General features: G+C 39.3%; 1 long non-coding RNA gene across 1 annotated transcript in view; it reads right to left on the bottom strand.

The window, feature by feature from the left end:
* Positions 1 to 936: 936 nt before the first annotated feature.
* The window catches only part of LOC132541299 (uncharacterized), a 50,032-nt gene continuing 24,179 nt past the window's right edge, over positions 937 to 26,789 (bottom strand). The window contains exons 2-3 of the long non-coding RNA XR_009552459.1: positions 6,721 to 6,984; positions 937 to 1,363 (exon numbers count right to left, since the gene is read on the bottom strand). This is a non-coding gene — a long non-coding RNA (uncharacterized LOC132541299). The remainder of the gene's footprint in view (positions 1,364 to 6,720; positions 6,985 to 26,789) is intronic.

Below are 26,789 nucleotides of genomic sequence, written 5' to 3'. Positions count from 1 at the left end.
AAAACAATTTTACATATCAAACCACAATAAAACTATATCATTTTAAAGATGTGAAAGGGGGCAGGTGGTGGTGGTGCACCTGGTTGAGTGCACATATTACAGTATATAAGGACCTGGGTCTGAGCCTCCAGTCCCCACCTGCAGGGAGAAAGCTTCACGAGTGGTGAAGCAGAGCTGCAGGTGTCCTCTCTGTTTCTCTCCCTCTCTATCACCCCTTCCCTCTCGACTTCTGGCTGTCTCTATCCAATAAATAAATAAATAAGTAAATGAAGACAATACAAAAAATAAAGATGTCAAAGGACTAGATGTACGTTCACAAATGTTTGTATTTTAAATAAGTAGTCAAAACCTGGTGCGTGCAGCTAAAACATTGTCTATCTATCCGGTTTCTTTTTCTAAGGAACCCCTCAAATCATAAAAGTTAAAAAGTATTCAATTTGTTCTCTTTGGTTGGTAGAAGGATAGAGAGGGAGTTTTCAACTTCTTTTTGTTTTATATTTGTTGTCAAGAATTCACATAAGAAAGTCAATTTTATACAAAATAATTTTACTAAATTACTTTTAAGATAGTCAATTTCCATAGATCAATTTCAGTAGGTCTTTTAATATGAACTCCTTAGTTTTATTAGTGCATTATAAATTATTTATCCTGGAAAAGATACATTAAAAACAGAATTAGAATGCTGTTGGTTTATATAGCTCACCACATTATGTTAAAATAGTGTAATGCCTGCTAGTACAGACAGAAATGTAAATGTGGCCTAAAATAACATTTTTTTGAGTCAGTATTACATTAAACATAGAACAGAAATGTTGACTTATCTTAAAATAAAACGCAAGTCACTACATCACTGTGCTCCAGGCAAGCATTTGTAAATAAGGATGGACTGACAGCGCTTGAAAGTGTAGTTCATCAAAATCTCAACAAGAAACCAAATATTATGAACATGTAACATTCCATGTTTATTTAATATCCATTACATAGCCGGTTCATTGAAATCAGACTTTGTAAAGACAAATAATGTTTTTGATGAACATAAACAGTATCATACAGTTGAAATTCATCCTGCATTTTCACATGAATAAAGATGTCATTATGCAGGAGTTTCAACAATAAAGACTTTGCTATGAATTGGCGGCATGACATCTCTCAATGCTCCAAGGCAGCGCCAGTGCCAGCACCAGCAACCATCCATCGAGCTTGAGAGGAGGAATCAGCATCTCTGCTTCAGATACCTTGCTGATCAGTGTGTCTGCACTCGTAAGTCCTGGCTGCCTCCTCCAAGATGTGAGTTGATCTTCAGTTTCTTCAGTGCATCAGATGCCTTTTTGAAGGACACCGTCAGAGCTCAGGGTGAGTATTCCTAGGATTAAAACAAGAAGCCACAAACTAAAGGTAATAGGCAGACAGTATCAAAAAGTTCACCCTAGTCATGGAGAAGCATGAGTATTGTACTTAATAAGACCAGTACTTATTATTTTTATGGTTTCTCACATATATTAAAGCCTACGATAGGTCAGTGATTTTGTTAAATGCTTAATAGTCACATAAACATTTTCAAAAAATATTGTTTAAATTGTAAAATGCTCGGGAGTGGGGCAGTAGCACAGCAGGTTAAGCGCACATGGAGCAAAACGCAAGGACCAGGGTTCGAGCATCCATTTCCCCACCTACAGGGGAGTCGCTTCACAAGCAGTGAAGCAGGTCTGCAGGTGTCTGTCTTTCTCTCCCCCTCTCTGTCTTCCCCTCCTCTTCATTTCTCTCTGTCCTATCCAACAACGACGACATCAATAACAACAATAAAACAAGGGTAACAAAAGGGAAAATAAATAAATATTAAAAAAAAGAAAAAATTGTAAAATGCTGACTTTCTGGTTGACAATAGTTATTAACTTCAGGGAAGTCGAACAATCTTAACGTAAAACTGAACATCCAGTGAGTGTTAGAGATGAGATGTCAACCACGAAGGGAGAGTAGAATTGGGTTTAACATAAGGAGCAGTAACTACTACTAGACATTAAGTGAAAGGAAAAATAATCGAATTCCATGTCTTCAGCTTGCTGTATTCAGTGAAGCAGTTTTACAATTATATTAGTTCCTTATGGGTTGCCTTTCATTTGATGATTAAACACTAGCACATCTGAGATAGCTGTAACTTCTTTATTTTTTATTATTTTTTTATTTTTTATTAAAGAAAGGATTAATTAACAAAACCATAGGGTAGGAGGGGTACAACTCCACACAATTCCCACCGCTGTAACTTCTCCTTGCCATAAATACACACATTAAAAGGAAAATCAGCCCTTGGCTATGTGCACAGAAAAAATGGCAAGATCTCTGATCAGAGGTTTTCACACTATAGAACTGAACTCATTGTTGGGTCTACCAGGGGGAAAAAAAATCAGGAAATAAAATAAGAAGATTTCCAAGACAGTGAGATACTAAAAAAAAAAAAAAAAAAAAACCAACTATAAGGGCTTGGAGATAGTTCACCCTGCTCAGCACATATCTTACTGTGTGCAAGGATCTAGGCGTAAACCTCTGGAAACTCTGTCACTCTCTTCTTTTCACCTTCTGTGTGTCTTCTGGAGCAACAACAAAAATTAAAAGTAGCTATTATTTCAAAACGAATTCCACTTTCCCTTAATGACTGGAATCTCATCTCTAATATTCATTCTATGTGTGATCTTAGACAAAGATATTTCACTTTTCTGAGATTAACAACTATTTTCAATTACTTTTATTGTAATTGTTAAATTTTGATAAAACAGAAAAAAAATGAGAAAGGAAGGGAAACAGAGTGGGAGAGAGAAAGAGAAACTAAGAGGGGAGCAGGGAGAGAGAGAGGGAGAGGGAGAGGGAGAGAGAAACTTGCAGCACTGCTTCACCACTCGTGAAATTTTCACCTTTCCCGCATGTGAAGCCGAGGGACTTGAACATGAATCCTCATACATGATAACATGCGTGCTCAACCAGGTGCACCACTGCCCAGCTCCACTATTTCCAACCATTTAGTCAGCATTTTACAATCTTTCTTTCATGGTTGCTCTGAGGATTAATGAAAATTATGAGTGTAAATTGCCTAAGGTAATACTCCTGACACAGAATATAGTCAAGAGATTTTGACTCTTCTCCACCCACTTCCTCATCACTCTTCTCTTTTGACTTCAAAAAACTTGTCTTTTTTTTTGTTGTTGTTGTCAATTTCACATCTCAATTACCTTACAAACACAGCATTTGGTTAGATGTGTATATTGGTTAAATAAATGACTCTTACTATGGCATAAGCTTCCCAAAGGCAGCAACCATAAATGTGAACAGGAGTCAAGGAGATAGCATAATGGTTATGCGAGAGACCTTTATACTTGAGGCTCCAAAGTCCTAGGTTCAACCCCTGGGCAGCACTGTAAATCAAAGCTGAGCAGTTCTCTGGAGAAAGAAAAAAAAAAAAAAGTGTTCATTCCCCCAGATAACTCTGGTTTCTAAAGACTGTCCAATTAGGATATATCTTTTGAATCCACTATACTATTTAGTAATGTTTAAATCCAAATTATGTATTTTTCAAGAAATAGTCTTGTCAGCATCTATCATCCATCGAGCATAATGCTTCAGCAACTATAATAACTGTGAACAAGGGGCAAACCCATTGGTAGAGAGTAATATGAAAGATGAAGGTATAAGAAAAGATGCCTTACAGTATGTTTATTGTAGACTTAACTATAGAAAATTTGTGTAAAATTAACATGACTTCGCTGTTAGTCACTTTCATATAATACCACTTAGTCCTGTCCACAACTCTGCAAAGTGAAAGTCCCTCACCCCATATCACAGAAAAGAAAGTCAAAGGCTAGAGACTTGACTGGCACTAACTAGTAAGTAAACCCAGAGTGCCTTAGGCACAAGCTGATTTCACATATCTTATATTTCAATGTTTCAGCACGTTAGATGCATGTAGTATGTCCCAGAAGACAAGAAGGCTTTTTATTTCTATGGGGAAAAAAATAGGAAAGTGTCAAGGAAATCATCAGTCTAGTTTAGTAAAAGATAAAATTTGGGGTCTTTAATTGTTCAGATCCACATTATCAGACTAACTGTTAACCAAAAAATACAGTAATAATATCTAATCTTATGGTAGCAACTCATGAAAGTCTCACTTAAAATTTAAACTTTACAATATTTCTGTAAGGTAAATATTATCTTCTCATGTGTATATTAAAATCTAGATAGATAAATAGCTTTTCCAAGTGTAGATCTTGGACCCAAACCTTGACTTCGTAGCCTAATTCAGACTTTTCCACTCTCATTCCACATTCTGTTTTAATGCTACTTTATCTGAACTGCAATGAGAAAAAAGGCCACAACAAGAAACAAGAACAAGGAATAATCACCAGTTTATCCTTCTCCCTTCTTTTATCTAAAATTCTTTCAGTTGAATGTGGACTTGTTTAAAAACAATGTTTCTTCTGAAGAAGACATTCTGTTAAAGCTTAAAGGTGAGAAAGCAAGTCTTCTCAATGAGCATGGTTGGTCAGGTACTAGACTGAATTGATGCTCAGGGTATCGTCTGTCTTTTTTCTCCTTTCCAATGCCTGCTTTCAAATGAGCAGTGAGTAATCACTCTAAAAACTAGACTAGCTCCAGGGCATTAGACAGGTGCTGGAACTCATGTCTAGGTCACCAGTTCAGATCCAAAGGTACACTGCTCTCTCTTCTAACCTATGACTTCAAGCAACAAGCGTAGGCCAATATCTTTAAGCTGGTATGTTGTACATAGAAACCATTCTGTTTTAATTTGACTTCGAGGTGCTAGTGAAGAATCAACTAGGAGGGGGCCGGTCAGTGGTGCACCGGGATAAGTGCACATTGTACAAAGTGCAAGGATCCACTCAAGGATCCTGGTTAGAGCCCCTGTCTCCCCACCTGCAGGGGAGTCACCCCACAAGTGGTGAAACAGGTCTGCAGGTATTTGTCTTTCTCTCTCCCTCTCTGTCTTCCCCCTCCTCTCTCCATTTCTCTGTGTCCTATCCAATGGGGATGAAATGGCTGCCAGGAGGAGTGGAAACATAGTTCAGGTACCACTAAACCCCAGCCACAACCCTGGAACAAAAAAAAAAAAAGAAGAAGAATTAACTAGGATTACTACCATTGAGAACTAGCAGGGCAAAGGCTTGTCATTCATTCTAAATGCAACATGATGTGTCTGATGCTGTTAGGACAGCTGGATATAAGTAAACAAGTGATCTGGCATTGCTAAGATTATATTTCTTTTGGAAAAAAAAAAAAACTTTCATATTAGAAAAAAGTGGATTTAGGTGAACATCAGGAAGACCAACTAGGAATAGGCATTAAAGAAGAATTTTAAAAAAATATTTAATTTATTTTATTTTATTTTTATTTAAGAAAGGATTAATTAACAAAACCATAGGGTAGGAGGGGTACAACTCCACACAATTCCCACCACCCACTCTCTCCATATCCCACCCCCTCCCCTGATAGCTTTCCCTTTCTCTATCCCTCTGGGAGTATGGACCCAGAGTCATTGTGGGTTGTAGAAGGTGGAAGGTCTGGCTTCTGTAACTGCTTCCCCGCTGAACACGGGCGTTGACTGGTCGGTCCATACTCCCAGTCTGCCTCTCTCTTTCCCTAGTAGGGTGGGTCTCTGGGGAAGTTGAGCTCCAGGACACATTGGTGGGGTCTTCAGTCCAGGGAAGCCTGGCCGGCATCCTGATGACACAGGGAAAGGGGCACAGAGAATGAGAGAGAAACCACAGCACGACTCAGTCCTAGATACGGCAGTGCTGGATAGAACCTGAGGACTCTATGACCACAAGTATGCAAGTTTTGTGCTTTGATGAGCTGAGCTATCTCCCCAGTCCCCAAAAGATAATGAATATTCAGTTAGGACTAAGGCAGGGAGAACAAAAAGAATGAGCAAATGAGCCAGTAACTAAATATGGACAAGTAAAAAGAGTCAGATGATAAATACATCAATTATGAGACTAGAAATTTCTGGAAATTGGGGCGGGGTCATAGAGCACCTGGTTGAGTACACATGTTGCCATGTGCAAGGACCCAGGTTCAAGCCTCCCCTCCCCCACCAGTTCGCACCTGCAGGGGAAAAGCTTTGCGAGTGGTGAAGCTGTGCTGCACATATCTCTCTGTCTCTCTCCCTCTCTATCACACTCTTCCTTCTAGATTTCTGGCTGTCTCCATCTAATACATAAAGATAATTTTTTAAAAAAATATTAAAAAGAAAGAAAGAAAGGAAGGAAGGAAGGGAGAGAGAGAGAGAGAAAGAAAGAAAGAAAGAAAGAAAGAAAGAAAGAAAGAAAGAAAGAAAGAAAGAAAGAAAGAAATTAATTTCTGGAAATCCAAGTGAAGGCCAAAGCTAGTGGCAATGATTTCAGCACTGTTATTCTTAACTTTCTTTTTCATTATCTTTTAAGTATTAAAACTTCTTCATGTATTAATAAGAAAGATGTCCAAATAAGGAATATCTCATAATATTTGTCCATAAGATTTTTGGATCCTGGAGTGAACCAAAAAAAGAAAAACTATCCATTCACAGCATAGAATTTTCAAAGGCTTCATTCCACTAGGTTGCACCTCAAATTAGTTACTCCTCACTTTATTCCTTCTTGAACTTCTGTTTACCTGTGTGAAATGCCATGTTAGCTGGAGGAAACACGTGTGTATTTATCTGTCCTAACAAATATTTACCAATTCAGTCCTCACAACAATAGTAGATGTGATCCATTATTATCCCCCATTTAACAGATGAGGAAGCTGGCTTGAAAAGGTTCAGCAACTTCCAAAAGTCATGTAGATAATTAGTGAAGCTAGCTTCTGCAAGTTTTTGCTCTTACCCACTTCACAATAATGTTTTGATTAGATATTCGATGGAGCCAAAAGATTTTGTACTCTTAAAAATAAAACTTCTGTGCAGCAAAATTATAGGCATGTTTCTAAGTACCATAAGCTGACCTGAAAAATAAACAATTATTTTATATTAATAAACACTGATTTAATTCCTAGTCAGGTTAGGCATGCATTATGTATTTTTTAGAAATAAAAAAGTTAACATTAGTTCACATACAGAATAGTAATAATTACTATAGAGATGTGACAAACTCATGATGAACCTCAAAACTAGTAGTTTGAATAGCTCTGTCCATCCTGAGGCACCAAAATCCCAGGTTCAGTCCCCAGCACCACCATAAATGGGAGCTGAGCAGTGCTTTGCTAAAATAAACAAACCTATGGCTTTGTTCAAAAAGCTAAAACACAACCCAAGGGACACATCTCTGAGACCCAGTTTACAAATCACAAAAGACTCCTATATTCTAGCTATTGTTTCTGGCCACTATAAACATTATTTCTACTAACAAAAATGCTGTATTGCACCAAAGTCAAAGACTCTGGGGTGGGGGGAGGGTTCAAGTCCTGGAATCTGATGGCAGAGGAGGACCCAGTGGGGGTTGAATGGTTATATGGAAAACTGGGAAATGTTATGCATGTACAAAGTATTGTATTTTACTGTCAACTAGAAACCATTAATCCCCCAATAAATAAATAAAAAATGTCAGTTAACTTGGAAGCATTTCAAAGAAAGAAGCAGATGCTATACTTCGAAGCTGAAGCTGAACATAAACATGATTGGAAAAGATGATGATGAATTAAATCAATGCACATAAGCATTTGAAATAATGTCTCAGAGGGCTAGACAGTGGCATACCTGGTTAAGTGGTCACATCACAGTGCTCAAGAACCCAGGTTCAAGCCCCTGGTCCCCACCTGCAGAGGGAAAAGATTCATATACATTGCTATACTGGTTCTTCTTTTTACATCATTCTAAATTAAATTGAAAATATTTTAATTTTTTATTTGATAGAACAGAAGGAAATTGAGAGTAGAGGGGAAGAGAGAGAGGGAGAAAGAGAAAAATCTACAATCCTGCTTTATTGTTTCTAAAGCTTTCCCCCTACAAAAGGGGATCAGGCTTGAGGCCTGGTCCTTGCACATGTTAACGCTTGTGATCTACTGAGTGAGTCACTGCTTAGCCCCCCTTTTTCATTTTTCTTCTTCTTTTTTTAAAAGACTGTATTCAATTATTAGTGAGGAAGATGGAGGAGAGAGAGAGACTTCACTCTGGCACATGTGCTGACAGGGATTGAACTCAGGACTTTATGCTTGAGAGTTCAATGCTTTATCCACCTCACCATCTCCCAGACCACCCCTTTTTCATTTTGCACCTTAATCATGATATAAATCTCTGCCAGATAGGAGTTTGAATCCACATCATCTCTGGTTTCCAAAGTAAATTCATCTTTCTTACTGGGTGTTTGGTTGAAGTAAAAGCCTTAGCGATTTCTGTTTGTTTAATGTTTTCAATATCCAAATTTTAGTTGATGTCAAGTAGAATGATGAACTTCTATACTCTATGCCATAATTGGAGAGGGCATATATGTGTAAACCATGTATGTGACATAAGCATGCTGTGGGGATGAAAATTAAGGCTAGAGGTCTGGGAAGATGGCACAAAGGTTATGCTGGAAAGCCTTTAATGAATAAAGCACCAAAGGTCCCAGGTTCAGTCTCCAAAAGCATCATAAACCAGAGTTCAATAGTGTTCTGGAAAAGAAGAAGGAATAGAAGGAAGAGGGAAGGGGGGAGAAGGGGAAGAAAAGGAGGAGGAGAAGGAGAGGAAGAAGAAAGGAAGGAAGAAAAAAAGAAAAGAAAGAACAAGAAGGGAAATTAGAGATAAAGACTGAAGTATGCTCTCTTTGAGGCTAATCATAAATTAAAATGAGGTGGATTTTCCTGTATTATATATTTATTTACTAGTTAAAGTAATCAAAAACCCAATCCTATTTTAGGCTTCAGAAAAAGTAAACCAAAAATTGATTAAGCTTCTCTGATAAAAAGTGTGCTTATATGGTTGGAATACTGAATATCATAGATGAAAAAAATGCAACTTCATATGAAAAACAAACCTATTCTGATGAAAGATCATTCCCAGACAACCCAGTGAGTAAAATGTGAACACTATAACCTGAGGCTTTTCTAAAGTTTTCTGGAAAATTGTACCCCTCTGGTTTCTATCTCTGACTTTAATCATGAACTTGCCAGCTTTACACCCCAAACATTTACTATCCAGATGATCTGATATAAAGTTCAAATGAGTAATGGCTCTCAAAATGTGATCCAAGAATTCTTGAAGTTGAATGAAAATCCCACATTTGACCTGTGGATGATTTTTCTATTATGTAGTTCTATCAATTGTCAGTAGCAATGACCATCTTCTCTGGGTATTAGCTAACACTTTATTCACAATACTAAGTAAAATAAGATGTTACCTTTTTACTGTCTTAGAAACAAGAGCACTAATTTATATGGATTACTTTGATGGATATGATTAGACTAGGAGGAGTAGACAGTGGACTTTTTTTTTAACTTTAGCTATGTCACCTAAGAATCAGTGTCTTTTTGTTGTTGTTCTTGTTAGTCATATTCTTAGATATCCATCTCTGTGAAACCATGAAGTATCTAGTCTACTAAAGATTTACTAATCTTGTAAGCTATGAGGAAAAAAAAAAAGTATGTCCAGGTGGGGGTATGGATTGATCTGCCAGTACCCATGTCCTGCAGAGAAGCAACTATAAAAGCCAAAACTCCCATCTTGTGCAACCGCCCCCCCCAAAAAAAAAAAAAAAAATGTTGGTCCATGTTGCTTGCTGCGGTGGCAGCAGGATGCAGAAAAAGGAGGTTTGGAGCAGAAAGGGAACACAGTCCTTTATTGGAGCATTGGAGCAGGGACCGAGGTGAAAAGCGGGCAAGAGAGGGAGGGGAGGAAGAAGAAGGGCTTTCATGGGAATAGCTCTCTTGGGAATGGGAAGGGGGAGGAGTAACCATAGCACTCCAGGGTAGGATAATAACTCTCATGGGAATGGAAAGGGGGAGGAGTAACCAAAGCACTACAACTATCTGGGGGAATTGACAATGCCCTGAGGGCACAACATGGTGGGACAGGCTCTCTGAGGGAACTAGCAATAGCCTGAGGGGACAATATGGCAGATGTGACTGCATCTGCACAATTTCCCAGCAGGTCCATATTCCCAGAGAGGAAAATGATAGGGGAAGTAAACTGAAGGGCACTATACCTCCATTCCACCAAGACCTCAAATATTTGTCACCAAAAATATTGTTTGTATACTACCAATGAAAGGGGAACAAATCTGGAAAACACCAGAGGAAGCCAGGCATCATTTCTCTTATTTGAGAGAGAAAGAGGAAAAAGAGAAAGACACCCGGAAGTAGTAATAGGTGTACGGATGACTTAGGAAGTAAGTTAAGATAGGACAGTTGAAAAAAAATACATATAGAATCAATCCATATTGGTGACCTTGGGAGATCTACTGCAGTTTCCAGTGGAAAAGATGGGGGCACAGAACTCTGTATAGAATCATACCCCTGTTATCTTACAATTTTGAAAATCAGTATTAAATCACTAATAAAAAATAAATTTTAAAAAGTTCTGTGTTCTAAAGGAGAAAGTTTACAAGGACTATATGTAGTACAATTTCCATTGGCATAAAATTCTCTTAATCTCAAATTTTAAGCATTTTCACTGCTACAGTCTCTGTCTCTGTATCTCTTTCTCTCTCTCCCCTCCCCCACTTTTCTACCAGAGCACTTAGCAGTTTATGTGGGGGGAAGAGGGGGAGGGGGGGTTGAACCTGGGACTTCAAAGCCTCAGGCATGAGAGTCTCTTTGCATAACCATTATGCTATCTACCCCCCACCCAATACAGTATCTTTCAAACATAAGGATGATTCATAGTCTTCAGACTTGCCTTCCTACAACATTGACATAGTCTTCAGTATCTAGCAATGATAATACCTGAAGGGAAGAAATTATAGCCTCCTGTTTCTCTTTCATCTTCCATGTTTCTCTCATTCTCTCTTTTTCTTTCTTCCAAACACTCCTCGTTTTCAGTTTTTCTTTCCTTAGTACCTGAGAGTCCAGTTTATAGAAGCAGGTTACTGTACAGTGACAGTTGATATTCTAAATGTAGAATTACAAGGGGAGTTAAACGCAAAATTTTGCTTTGTAAAGATTTAGGGTAACCTCACATCGTGCCAGAATGCCTCCTCATATGGAGGACCCTTCTGTGATAACTTCAATACCCAGTATAATCTGTTTGTAAAAGAGCACTAGTCTACACCTTCATATTATCACTTTCCTGCCTCACATGCATGATTTTATATGAATTAAATACCTCTCAATCCTATCGTTTAGGCCAACTAATTAACCAACTACAGGCAACTTTATATTAGTATCCTGTAATGTGATGCTGGAGAATTTAAAAACAAGCTTTTAAGGACAGGGAGACTGCTTAGCATTTATCCCACTGATTTTCATGCCTCAGGCTCTGAGCTCCTAGGTTCAATCCCTAACACCACCATAAACCAGAGCTTTAGTGAAAAAAGAAATGTTCCAGGATGAGGTTGATGGCATAGTGATTATGCAAAGAGACTTTTCTGCCTGAGGCTCCAAAATCCCAGGTTTAATCCCCTGAGTAAACCAGAGTGGAGCATTGCTCTGGTAAAAAAAAAAAAAAAAAAAAAAAAAAAAAAAAAAATCTTCATAGGCAGCACTGTTTTAGAAAAATTCAGGTGTTTATGGACATTGAAATGACAAATACTAGTTGAAACACTCCTAAGGTCCTCATTCATTACAAACTTTTAATCCTTGGTCTTCTTCTTTTTTTTTTTCCTCTTTATTATCTTTATTTATTTGATAGAGACAGCCAGAAATTGAGAGGAAAGGGGAGACAGAAAGGGAGAGAGAGAGAGAGACAGGAGCACAGGGCTTTGCATGTGTGAGGCCTCAAATTTAATTCCTAGTACCATATATGCCAAGATTATGTGCTGGTATTTCCTTTGTCATTAAAAGTAAACAAAAGCAGGGCCACCGGAATGATTTATTTGGAAAAGGTACTTCCCCTGTCACCTGAGATCCTACTGGGCCCCCATTACACTGAAGGAAGCTTCAGTACTATGATATCTCTCTCTTTCTCTCTGCTTTTCTGAAAAAGTCTGCCTGGAGAGGTGAAATTTCAGTGATGACAAAAGGCAGGGAAGCAAAAATAAACCAACATAAATACATCAACCTGAAAAGCTTTTGCATAACAAAAGTAACCATCACCAAATCGAAAAGAAACTCTAGTGAATGAGAGATGAAATGTATCTCACAGCAGCCTATGACACGGTCTGGCACCGTGGTCTCCTAGTCAAGATCTCAAGATGCCTGCCTCCATGGGTGGCCAACACTATATCGTTTCTTCTCCAAAACAGAAGATTCCGGGTTCATCTGGGTGACAAGTCTAGCAGATGGAGACTTGTCTCAAGTGGCCTCCCCCAGGGCTCTGTTCTGGCTCCTACGCTATTTAATATTTACATCAATGACCTCCCAGAAACTTCTTCAAGGAAGTTCATCTACGCCGATGACATCTGCTGTGCAACTCAGGCATCCTCGAGGAAACACTCATGAAAGACATGTCTCTGATATCTGATTACTGTAAAAAATGGCGACTAATCCCTAGCACTGCAAACACGGTATCATCTGTTTTCCATCTACACCATGCCTCGGCCTCGCGTGAGCTTAATGTACAGCTTGGCGATCCGAGAATCCGGCATGAAGCCCAGCCAGTCTATCTTGGCGTTACTCTCGATCGCACTCTGTCATTTCACAAACATCTCATAAAAACTGCAGCAAAGGTGGGCGCGAGGAATCACATCATTGCAAGACTGGCCAGCTCCTCATGGGGCGTGAGTGCTTCCACACTACGATCATCATCTCTGGCATTATGCTATTCCACTGCAGAATACTGTGCCCCAGTATGGTTCCGTAGCCCCCATGTCCACTTGGTCGATTCCAAATTTATTCCTCCATGAGGATAATTTCTGGAACCATCCGTTCCACTCCGGTTCCATGGCTGCCAGTTCTTAGCAACATCGCCTCGCCAGATATTCATCGGGATGCAACATCATCTAAGTTCATTTCCCACGTCTATGCTCGACCGGACCTGCCAATCTACGCGGATATCTTCGCCCACCCTGTCCAACGCTTGACGTCTCGTCACCCAATCTGGTCCCCTACACCTACACTGAACTTCTCTGCCCCAGACTCTTGGAAACAGAGTTGGCAGTCAGCTGAGGTAAAGAACAAACACCTCATCACAGACCCCTGCGAGCGTCAACCCGGCTTTGACCTAGCACGTTATGATTGGGCCCTCCTCAATCGCTATCGAACAGGCCATGGCCGGTGCGCCGCTATGTTCCATCGCTGGGGAGCCAGAGATGACCCGAACTGCCCCTGCGGCTACAGACAGACTATGACCCACATAGTCAACGACTGCCACCTCTCCAGATTCAAAGGAGGTCTCGAAACTTTACATCAGGCTCAACCTGATGCTGTTGACTGGCTATGGAAGAAGGGCAAACGCTAGAAGAAGAACTATACATCAGACAAAACGGAATTTTTCCACAACCTTCCTTCTTAATAACTAACTTGTATCTCAAAACTCTGGCTTAATTTTCTTAATATGTACAGCTTCTCTTCAGCAACCTTATTATGTCAGTCTTCATAGGCATGAAGACACAGGCTTTAGTCTATAAAATACATTGAATAACATATTGGTGAAATACCTCAGGACCTTAACATCAAAGATGTATTTGGAGACTCAAGCTATTGGCAAGAGAAACTAAAGCAAGATTAAATAAATTAGACTGTATCAAATTAAAAAGCTTCTGCACATTAAAAGACAATTCCATGAGGATAAACAAGCAAGCCAGGAAATAGGAACCACACACCTAACAAGCAGTTGTTATCCAACATCTATAAATAGCTCATATAGTTCAACAAAAAGAAAAAGAACAAACCAATTAAAAAGTGGGCAGAAGATATGAATACACAGTTCTTTAAAGAAGAGATACATATGGCCCAAGGATCTATGTGGAAATACACACTTGACTCATCATTAGAGAAATGCAGGGGCCAGGTGATGGCGCACCTGGTTGAGTGCACACATTCCAGTGTGAAAGGACCTGAGTTTGAGCCCCCATCCCTACCTGCAAGGGGAAAGCTTTGCAAGTGGTGAAGCAGGGCTGTAGGTCTCTCTCTCTCTCTCTCTCTCTCTCTCCCCCTCTCTATCATCCCCATCCCTCTCAATTTCTGGCTGTCTCTATACAACAAATAAAGATAACAAAAAAATTTTTTTAAGAAATGTAAATTAAAACCACTTTGCAATTCCACCTCATACCTGTGAGGATGGCCTTCAGCAACAAAGCAGGAAGGGGTAAGTGTTGGAGAGGGTGTGGAGAGAGAAGAACCGTATTGCAGTGCTGGTGCAAATACAAAATAGTGAAGCCATTATGGAGAATAGCACTAGAGAATCCTTAAACAAATTCAAATGGAAATGACCGATGATCCAGCAATCCCACTCCTAGGCATTTATCCAAAAGACATGAAAACACTAATTCCAAGGGATATATGCACCGCCATGTCCATAGCTCTATTATGCACAATAGCCAGAAGATGAGAGCAGCCAAAATGCCCATCAACAGATGACTGGATAAAGAGGTTGCAGCGCATATACTCAATGTAGCACTTCTCAGCAATAAAAAAAGATGATATTGTGCCCTTTGGGATAACATGGATGGAACAGAAGGAGATTATGCTTAGCAAAATAAATACGGAGGTGGGCAACTACCTCAGAATTTCACTCATACATGGAATATAAAGAATTGAACACATGAGCTTGAAAAAAAATCTGCGCATATCTAAGACTGTGGGGGAACTGTGGGAATATAGGGGTTGTCGGGCTGAGCTTCAATGACGGGAGACAGACGACCAGGGACTCATGGTTGAGCTGTACGCAGTATCTCTTTACTCATGCAGGACGCAGCGCAATCTATACCAAGCTAGACTAAACTAACAACTAAAACGAACAATGTTGTCTTTATATATACTTCCCAAGTAGGGCGTGAACAGGATGTAACATAGAGAGGGTGGAGAGAAAAGTGACTGGTGAAAATCAGAGTGTGACAAGGAGAGGGGGCAGAGCAAAAACATATCATGAACCAGTGGGGATTGAACCAATGCCCTGGAGGGAGGGTGGTGCTTGTTAACAGTGGTTATGTAAATAGAATGAAGTGGTTATGAAAATAGAATAGTGTTAAGCAGGGGGGATTTAACCAAATGAAACAGAAGAGGTTTTTAAAAGCATACCAACAAGGGGTTATAACTGGGGAGTAGGAAGGTCAGGCGACAGAACTTTGGTGTTGGGAGTCGTGTAGAACCATTAGCTGATAATTTCACAAATCACAAGTCAGTATGTCGGTAAAGAAAGATTTAATATTGTTTTTAAACTGCTTAGATTTTAATACTGAGTATAATTTGTATAGTCTAAATATTTAATATGTCAAATCTGTATGCTGATTAAATTCTGATACTGGGCTTAAGTTGTTGAAGCAATTTTTCTTTAAAATAAATATATGTTAATAAATTACTTGTAACTTCAGGCCTGATAGGAAAAAAAAACTCATTTAGTCCTGTGAGTGTCTAAGACATTGTCATAAGCAGATATCCTAAAATGCATGAAGTTTGCTAAAGTCAAGTATGGTAGAGCTAATTCTAACCATCAGGTTATCAAAGAAAAATAAGCTATCTAATTTGGTTATAATAATAATTATAAATTGTCATTTTAAGCTCTTACCCCTTTATACTGCCTCTCTTGGTCTGAACTACATTGACACCACCTATGCCACTATGAAAAGTCATGCTGCCACTATCTGTTTGCTAGGAATTACCTCCTGAGATGCCAAGCTCCCAAATTCTTTTGCCCAGTGAGATCTTTGCTAGCACAAGAGGCACTACCCTTTCCATTTTGGCTTGTGCATCCTTCATTAATGTGTGTTCACATCTCCATAAGTTACGGACAATTCTACCTTTTAAAGTTTTTTTTTTTAATTTTTTTTTTTATCTTTATTTGCTGGATAGAGAAAGTCAGAAATTGAGAGGGAAGGGGGTGACAGAGAAGGTGAGAGACAGAGAGACGCCTGCAGCACTGCTTCACCACTTGTAAAGCTTTCCCCCTGCAGGTGGGGGCTAGGGGCTCGAACCTGGGTCCTTGCGCACTGTAACATGTGTGCTCAACCAGGTGCGCCACCACCTGGCCCCCTTTTAAAGATTTTTTAAAAATATTTATTTATTTCCCCTTTTGTTGCCCTTGTCTTTTTATTGTTGTAGTTATTATTGTTATTGTTATTGATGTCGTCATTGTTGGAAAGACAGAAAGAAATGGAGAGAAGAGGGGAAGACAGAGGGGGGAGAGAAAGATAGACACCTGCAGACCTGCTTCACCACCTGTGAAGCGACTCCCCTGCAGGTGGGAAGCCTGGGGCTCCACCAGGATCTTTATGCCGGTCCCTGTGCTTTTTGCCACATGTGCTTAACCTGCTATGCTACTGCCCGACTCCCCCACAATTTTCGACCTTTTAAATTAGAAGTGCCTCATAGTCCTTTGTGATTAGATTTAGACCTAATAAATTTAGAAGTATAATAGAATGGACTAAAGTAGACAGCATAAATTCTTCAACTAAGTATTAATTACTTAACTAGATATCTTCTCCTGCCCCTACTTCACTTCCCTCATACATGATAGCTATTCAACTATACAAGAAATAAAAATTTACTCTTCCAAGAAGATAAGACCTTTAAAAAAAAAAAAAGGAGGAAGGATATACACAAATATAAAAAGATAGTTGTAGAAATAATAGCTGACCCATATCTGTAACCTTGGGAGAACTGCTGTGGCTGACAACGGAGGGGTTGAGGACCCAGAACTCTGGTGGTGGGGATGGTGCAGAGTTGTATACCTGCTATCTTGTAATTTTGTAAACCAGTATTAAATCACTAATAAAAAAAAGTTTACACTTTCATCTTTAATCTCATCCAGCAGAGTATCAACATTTTTGCCACCCCTTGCCAATCTTTGAAAAAGAAATTGGATCAAATCAATGGGTTTTATAGTGAACAATATTTATATACCTTTCCCATATCTGAGAGGTACTCTCTTCCCTGATCCAGCTTTCTGGTCCTTTTTACAGCCATGACATCCTATCCCTAGACAATAACTAGGATCCACCTGCATATCAGATGTCAGGCTAAGGAAAAAAAAAAAAAAAACTAGTATAGTCATCAGCTCTTTGGAATATAATTAAAATAGGACTACTAACTACAAAACAGAGATCCCCCCCCCCCAACTCATCATATGAACTTTACCAGCCTTTAGGTTCATGACTAGTCAACATTTTTTTGGCTCTATATATTAACTCTTTTTTTCAGCCATCGGATTCCAGATGCTAACATGATGCCAACCGGACTTCCCTGGGCAGACAACCCCACCAATATGTCCTGGAGCCCCGCTTCCCCAGAACCCAGCCCCACTAGGAAAGAGAGAGACAGGCTAGGAGTATGGATCAACCTGCCAACGCCCATGTTCAGCGGGGAAGCAATTCCAGAAGCCAAACCTTCCACCTTTTGCACCTCATAATGACACTGGGTCCATATTCCCAGAGGGATAAAGAACAGGAAAGCTATCAGGGGAGGGAATGGGATACAGAGTTCTGGTGGTGGGAATTGTGTGGAGTTGTACCCCTCTTATCCTATGGTTTTTGTCAGTGTTTCCTTTTTATAAATAAAAATTATAAAAAAAAAGAAATATTGTATACAATTGGCCAAGAGATATTCTGGAAAAAATTTTACATATATATATATGTGTGTGTGTGTGTGTGTGTTTGTTGTCCCTATAACAACCTTTACTATAATTATAAAACAAGTAAATGCAAAAATGGAGCTTAACTTATATCCCACTAAAAGCCTAGATCTATTTTATTTCTAGCTCAGGCTGAACTCTATAAATCTAATACTGGCTTGGATATAACAAATGGCCTTCAAGGCTTTAACAACTGGGACAAAGTCTAAGCTTGTCAAAGGAGAGACTACAAACACTTGAAAGAGGCAATTGTAATAAATGTACATGTGGCTATTCAAGCCATGTGGCTATTCAAGCCATCCAATCCTTGCCTTCAAGGGAAGCTTCATGAGTGATAAAGCAGTGATGCTGGTGTCTCTCTGTCTCCCCCTCTGTCTTCTCCTCTCAATTTCTCTTTCCTGTAAAATAAAATTTTAAAAATTAAAAAAAAAAATAAAAGAAAGAAAGAAAGAAATGGTCTGGGAAGTGGTGAAGTGATAAAGTTTTGGACTCTCAAGCATGAGATCCCGAGTTCGATCCCCGGCAGCATATGTGCTAGAGTGATGTCTGGTTCTTTCTCTCTCCTCCTATCTTTCTCATAAAAAATAAAATCTTAGAAAAAGAGAGACATTTCAAAGAAAATGATTCAAATCTGTCATTTATTTGAGATGATTAAAATAAGAATGTGAGGACTGTGGATCCAAACCTTGACCTTTTAATTCCCTGCATTCTTGAGACTTAGTTTCCTGCCTATGTAGTGAGGGGCCTGGGTCTCCGTTGTTGTTAATCTTTCCACCATTTTGTGATGATGATTATATCAGAGCTTACAGATATTATAAAACATTTTCTGTATTCTATGTATGATTTTTTTTCTTTAAATAAACTTAAATTTTTTTTTCAACTGAAATAAAAATGTTTTAAAAGAAGGTTTTATGTCCCTGCTCTAAATAAATAGCAATTTGAAAAATTAATTTAATGAAAAACATACAGTATTATTAAATTCCGGTTGCACCTGGTTGTCTGCTAAGGACTGTGAGCCTAAGGCTTGTCTCCTATTTGTTAAAAAGGAAGATGAATGTGTTAAATAATTCTTTGTTAACACCAGTTCTGAGGCTTTTGTTTTTATATAATGAGAAGTCTCCAAAAAATTTAAATGAAGCTAATTTTCTCAGATGTCATTCAATATGCATATAGATCCTGAAATTATATTATACGCATACCAGTGATGCACATCTTTCAAACTGGGGAATCTGGACTGAATGTTGTCCAAGTCATTGTCAACAGTTTCTCATACTGCAATCAGTAACTTTAGTTTACAGACATGCAAAAGGTACAGAGGTACACTCCTCATCCGAAGCTCTGCAAAGCTAAAAGATAGAATCTTGTAAAAAGAGCCAACTCCTCTCCTAGGTGCAAAGCACAAAGACTGGCGTGAGGATCTGGGTTCAAGCCCCCTGCTCCCCACCTGCAGGGGAGTCGCTTCACAGGCGGTGAAGCAGGTCTGCAGGTGTCTTTCTTTCTCTCCCTCTCTGTCTCCCCTACTCTCTCCATTTCTCTCTGTCCTATCCAACAACGATGACATCAATAACAACAACAATAATAACTACAACAATTTTAAAAAGGGGAATAATAATAAAAAAAGAACCAACTCCTCTCAATGTCTCTGAGTAACTTGTTCAGACTTGAAAAGGTAATGAAGACGTGTGAATAAGAGCAGGAATGTCGATCCACTGGTCAGCCTGATTTACATGTTGCAAAGGACCTTGAGCTAACAATCAAATTGAAAAGTGTGTCACGGCATCAGTCAAGACTATTTTTGGTAAAACTGGAAAGCAAATGTCAGGATCAGCTCAACAGAGTCATTATATTTTGATAATCAGTGAAGTTCTGATAGTATTGCAATACTTTCTCAAGCATCTTTAACTTATTCTAACTGCCTAGTGAACCTCTTACATGGTAATTGTGAATGTTTTAAAAACTGGGATGAGTATTCGTTTGTTATCCCTTCACAAGTTTGTGTTTGTGTTATATAGAAACTTATGTAGTTAAACACAAAATAAGGACTTAGTTCAAACACTTTTACTTCTCATTTGTAGAATGCAGCTGACTTACACAAATGACCACATCTTAAGTACTTTTTGTTATATTCGGTGTAAAATAAAGGTGAATAATCGAAGTTGACACACACAGACAGCAGCAATCGAAAATTAGTGGGAATAGTCGTTGTTATCTTTTTTATTTCTTCTGCCAAAATAAAACATCATAATGGCAACTGAAATGTCAATTTTTTTTAATAATCCATTTTACTTGGCAGGGAGATTGTCAGGAGTTCTAACAATCTCCCTAGGTCTTAGAGGTAATCCTTTTCAAAAGAATAAAGATGGTGGGAGTAATTTCAGCTATTTCAGAGTAGAAGATGGGCATCATTACAAAAAGTGACCTCAGAGGGGGCCTAGTGGTGGCACACCTGGTTTAGCGCACGGATCATCATGAGCAAGGACACAGGTTTGAGCCCCAACTCCCCACTTGCAGAAGAACACTGCACTAGCGGTGAAGCATGTCTGCAGGTGCCTAAATTTCCCTTCCAGTCTTCTCTCAACTTTTTCCTGCCCTATCTAATAAAAATTAGGGAGAAAAGAAAGAAAGAAAGGAAGGGAGGGAGGAAGGGAGGGAGGGAGGGAGGAAGGAAGGAAGGAAGGAAGGAAGGAAGGAAGGAAGGAAGGGAGGAAGGGAGGAAGGGAGGAAGAAGGGGGGCTGGGTGGCAGTCCAGTGGATTAAGCGTACACAGCGCATATTTTACATGTAAAATGTCTGTGAGTGACTAGACTAGTACTGACCTTCATGGAAAACCCATGGTTCAGGGCTGGGTGGTGGTGTACCTAGCTGAGAACATATGTCACAATGCATAAGGGCCTGGGTTTGAACCCCTTGTTCCCACCTGCAGGGGGAAAGCTTTGCAAGTGGTGAAGCAGAGTTGCATTGCAGGTGTCTCTCTTTCTCTCTCTCTCTATCACCTCTTCCCCTCTTGATTTTTGGCTGTCTCTGTCCAATAAATAAATTTTACTTATTTATTTTAAAATAAATATTTTTATTTTAAAATATCAAAAATAAATTCAATAATAAAAATAAATTTTAAAAAATAAAATAAAACCCATGGTTCACATTGAGTTTCACAAGAAGAGCATACTCAGGGATAATGAGAATATTCCCAACCTACAGGATGAGTTTAGAAAATGCACTTAAGGGGCCAGGTGGTGGCGCACCTGCTTACGTGCACATACTACAGTGCACAAGGACCTGTGTTCAAGCCCCTGGTCCCTACCTGCAGGGGGAAAGCTTCACAAGTGGTGGGCAGGGTTGCAGGTGTCTCTCTGTCTCTCTCCATCTCTATCTCCCCTTACCCTCAATTTCTTTCTGTCTCTATCCAATAATAAATAAATAAATAAATAAAGTTTTAAAAAAGATTAAAAAAAAGAAAATGCACTTAAGGGATAATTTATTTAAAATATTAATTTTTACATAATATTTTCAACCTATATTCTAAAATTAAAAGTCAAAAACTATATTTACAAATATTTATCTAAGCCAAAAGAACATATTTATTGAAAATTGAACCAAACTATAGTAATTTGTAATCACACAATTTCAAACTATAATATAATTACTTTTTCCAAGGTCAGTAGTTTAATTTAAAAATTGTAGCAAGTTATACTTTTTTTAGCCAGCCTGCATCTGTGGAAATTCAGCCATTCTACAAGAGTTAAGTGGTAAACTTTAGATGGAGCCTGGCTTAGTTTAAAGTTACTGCAGGAAAATGATCTTTGGTTTGGTTCCTGTCTGTTGATTATTCATTCAGCAAATTATTGGGAACCTAATATGTGTTAGACACATAGTAATATATACTCATTATAATCACATTGCATTTTTCCAATGACATCAAATATAAACTATGTGACTCAGCCAATGTGTCCTGGAACCCTACCTCCCCAGAGCCCTGCCCTACTAGGGAAAGTGAGAGACAGGCTGGGAGTATGGATTGACCTGCCAATGCCCATGTTCAGTGGAGAAGCAATACAGAAGCCAGACCCTTCACCTTCTGCACTCCATTATGATCCTGGGTCAATATATTTTAGAGGCCAAATGTCAGCTCACTCTTCTCAAGAAAAGGAAGCCTGTAGGACTGGGGAAACAAAGTAGTGGGTTATGCAACAAACTTTCATACCTGAGACACCAGAAGTCTCAGGTTCAATGCTTGGAACCACCATAAACCAGAGCTGAGAAATGCTATTTTTCTTATTGTTTTTATTTCTGTTTTCTTTTTCTCTTCTCTTTTCTAGTGGAAGTCTCAATATAGAAGCCACCAGAAATTGTTATCCATGAGAAATTGTTCTGTCCTAAATATTCAACATCTCATTCAGATCAGTATCTCATTTGCTGTGACTTTCCTGAATTTTACACTTTTCCATATTTGACTTTCCTCACCACGGCAGAAGGAACAGTACCTTCCTGGTCCCATGAATTTGCCTATGGATCCTCATTTTCCTATTATTAGATGCAGAACTTGACAAATTTTTAAATCATCTTTTAGCCTAAGTTTCTCCTTTAGGTTGGAAATAATGTCCCACTCCAGGCTGCTGCAGAAATAAAATTAGATAATGTGAGATGAGCTGTTAGTACTGCCCTACAAATGAGAAGCACTTGGGAAAGTGTAGCCTCAATTTAATCTTGTCATTAACAGCATAGAGTTGACAGATCATCTGAAATTCATTAAGTTCTGAGTATTTTTTCTCTCTCTCTCTATCTCTACCTCCCCTCTCTCTCTCCTCTCAATTTCTCTGTCTGATCAAAAAAGAAAAAAGGAAGAAAAATGAGCTCCAGAAGTAGTGGACTAACACTAAGTCTCAGCAGTAACTCTGATGACAATTAAAAAATAAAATAAACAACGGTAGAGAATGTTCCATCTTCCAAAGGAAGGATGGACAACATACTCTATGTTATACCTGAGGAAGATGGGTCAATATTGGGGCAGCTTGGAATGTTCCTACTCATGACCACAGGATGTGAGCTCAGATCTACAGGGATGCAAAGGCCACCATAGGCTCCTAAGCTGAATGTGGGCCCCAGACCAAATCAAATAGATGGGGTTTACAGTCAACAATATTTATACCTCTTTCCCATATTAGGGAGCTACTCTCTTCCCTGATCCAGCTTTCTGTTCCTTTTCCAGCCATGACATCATCTCCCCAGACAATAACTAGGATCCACCTGTATATCAGATTTCAGGCACAGGGGAAAAAAAGACAACAACAACAAAAAAAAACAACTAGTATAGCCACAGGCCCTTTGGAATATAACTAAAATATGCCTACTAGCTATCTACAAGATGGAGGACCCCCCAACTCTTCATCTGCACTATTCCAGCCTTTAAGTTCATGATTGATCAAGAATTTGTTTGGCTTTGTATGTTAACTCTCTTTTCAGCCACCAGGTTCAAGATGCTAGCATGATGCTGACCAGACTTCCCTGGACAGACAACCCCACCAATGTGTCCTGGAGCTCTGCTTCACCAAAGTCCCACCCTACTAGGGAAAGAGAGAGGCAGGCTGGGAGTATGGATCCACCTGCCAGCACCCATGTTCAGTGGGGAAGCAATTACAGAAGGCAGACCTTCTACCTTCTGCATCCCACAATGACCTTGGGTCCATACTCCCAGAGAGTTAAAGAATAGGAAAGCTATCAGGGGAAGGGCTGGAATACAGAGTTCTGGTGGTGGTAATTGTATGGAATTGTACCGCTCTTATCCTATGGTTTTGTCAATGTTTCCTTTTTATAAATAAATAATAAAATAAAATAATTAGCTTTTTCCGAAATGGAGACTCCCAAATTTTCATCTGCTATATTCTTGCCTTTAGGTTCATGATTAGTCAACAATTCGTTCTGCTTTATATCTTAACTCTTTTTCAGCCACCAGGTTCCAGATGCTACCATGATGCCAACCGGACTTCTTTGGGCAGATGACCCCACCAATGTGTCCTAGAGCCCCACCTCCCCAAAGCCGTGCCCTACGAGGGAAAGAGAGAGACAGGCTGGGAGTGCGGACTGACCTGCCAACGCCCATGTTCAGTGGGGAAGCAATTACAGAAGCCAGACCCTACACCTTCTGCCCCCCATAATGATCCTGGGTCCATATTCCTAGAGGGATAAAGAAAACTAAAGCTTTCAAAGGGGGGGATGAGATAGGGAGTTCTGGTGGTGGGAATTATGTGTATTGTACCCCTCTTATCCTATGGTCTTGTCAATATGTCTATTTTATAAATTTTTTTTAATTAACTAGTTATATAAAATTGTTATAATAAGTTTTCTTGTGTAATTCTCAGACTTTACAAGAAGATACGGAATGTGTTGCTTTCTTATCTCAAGTATTTTTAAATACAGGACACTGTTTGCCTTGTTTAAGGGTGTTCTTCATTAGTAACTGAAAAAGTCTTCCTAAAAAATAATAATAATAATAATAATAATAAAAACTTTGGTTCTTACCACCAAAGAAACCACCAGGTGGTTTCATTTTGTTGTTGTTGCCACCAGGGTTATCACTGGGGCTTGGTGCCAGCACTATGAATCCACTTCTCCTGAGAGTGATTTTTTTCTTCTTTCTATTTTATTTGATAGGACAGAGAAATTGACAGGAGGAAGATAGGTAAAGAAGTAGAGAGAAAGACACCTGCAGATCTGCCTCACCACTCATAAAGCTTCCCCTCTGCAGATGGGAAGAAAGAGCTTGAATCTGGATCTATTTGCCCGTGCCACTGCCCAACCCTTGGCACCTTTTCAGACAGAGAGAAAGTTTGAGGAGAAATATAACAGTACACAGTGGTGTACTAGGGTCACATGCACGGCAGTATAGACACATACCAGGTGAGCTGGCTTACTAGCCCTTGACATTTTTGACTTTATAAAAAATAATTTTGTTCATTCATTCTTTGGGTTATGCAGACACCTATCCTGGAAAGATAAGAAATTGTACTTATCTGATACTCATCTTTCTTCTTTGGGTTTATCTCAATTAACCTGACTTGTTCAAGTTCCATTCAAGATGTGACAGAGCTCACTTATACAGAGAACTTAAGAAACAAGGGGTGGGCTGGGTGGGGGCATACTTGTTTAAGTGCACATATTATCATGTGCAAGGGCCTTGGTCCCCACCTGCAGCGGAAAAGCTTGACAAGCCATTAAGCAGTGTTGCAGGTGTCTCTCTGTCCCTCTCTATCCCCCTTTCTCTCTCAATTTCTCTCTCTGTGTCCTATCAAGTTAAGTAAATAAAGTTAAAAAGAAAAAAACAATGTTAAAAAAAAAAAAAGACACAAGGAAAGTAAGGAGTAACACAAGGTGAAACTTGGACTTGGTGTGGTTTGTGACAGCAAAGCCAAGGACACTGGGGAGTGATACAGAAGGCATTAGGGACCCAATGCTCTGTGGTAGAGGAGAACTTAAGTGGGCGGTAGGAATGGTGTACAGAGACCTCTCATGGGAAGATAAGAAAGTGTACTCATGTGATAGCAGTTGTCTTGCAAATAATTATTTTCCCTCAATGAAGTAATTTGGAGGAAAAAATAATCTCAGATATTTAGCCCTAATATAGACTTCTTCCTTTTTCTATAGACATTTGTATCATGACTCTGTGTTTTAAACCCACATCTACATGAATTTGGGATGATCCCGCTCATAGACGGAAGATGAAAAATAAGAACAGAAGGGAAAACACAAAGCAGAACTTGGACTGGAGTTGGTGTATTGCAATAAAGTAGAGGACTCTGGGGCTGGGAGGGAGTGTTCAGGTACTGGAACATGATGGTGGAGGAGGACCAGCCTGGGTAAGGGGTTAGAGTGTTATGCGAAAAACTGAAAAATGTTACACATGTACCAATTACTGTAGTTTCCTATCTTCTATAAACCATTAATCCCTCCAATAAAGAAAAAAATGAAAGTACATACATAAAAAAACAACACCTATATCATTCAAATATGCAAATATGAGTCCATCCCATTTCCCTAATTTCTCTCATATCCAAAATCTGCTTTTACTGCTGTATTTCCCATTTCAAGGAAAAAGTGGCTTCATAATTATCTCCATTTTTTTTCAGTCAGAATTAAAGGATGCTTCATTACTCTTCTTTCCTCCTTGCCTCTGTTATCTAACCAGTCACATTCTTTTGGTTCTATTTCTCCAAACAACTTCCTATCCTACTGCTGCCACCTTATTTCTGAATCTCATAGCATTTGGATTCTTTTATTTTATCTTGGCCACCAGGGTTATTGCTGGGGTTTGTTGCCTACACTATGAATCCACTGCTCCTGGAGGATATTTTTCCAATTTTGTTGCCCTTGTTGTAGTTGTTATTATTGTTATTGCTGTTGGTGTTGTTGGATGGGACAGAGAGAAATGGAAAGAGGAGGGGAAGACATAGAGGAGGAGAGAAAGACAGACACCTGCAGACCTGCTTCACTGCTTGTGAAGCAAACCCCCTGCAGGTGGAAAGCCAGGGCTCGAACTAGGAGCATTTGGATTATTGTATACATCAACTTCCTAATTGGCCTCCCAAGTAGTCAGCAAATATGCAAGTAAGCTGTTATAGCCAGGTGGTGGCACACATCATAGGAGAGTGAACACATTACAGTACAAAAGGACCTGGATTCAAGCCTTAGGTCTCCACCGACATGGGAAAACCATGACTGGTGAATATCTTCAGCTGTCTCTTTCTTTCTCCCCTCTCCCTCCCAAGTTCTCTCTGTCTCTATCAAAAATAAAATAAAATAAACGACTTATTTTCCTGAATTGACCAAAAACATATATTAAAATGAATTAAAGAGGTGTCTGGGGGGTCAGGTGGTGGCACACCTGGTTGAGTACACACATTACAGTGTGCAAGGACCCAGGTTCGAGCCCCCGGTCCCCACCTGCAGGGGGGAAATC

Source organism: Erinaceus europaeus, chromosome 11, assembly GCF_950295315.1.
Source record: "Erinaceus europaeus chromosome 11, mEriEur2.1, whole genome shotgun sequence".
In the NCBI taxonomy this organism is placed as follows: Eukaryota; Metazoa; Chordata; class Mammalia; order Eulipotyphla; family Erinaceidae; genus Erinaceus; species Erinaceus europaeus.
Note: the sequence above shows the minus strand (reverse complement) of the source record. Positions and strands in the feature narration are given on the sequence as shown.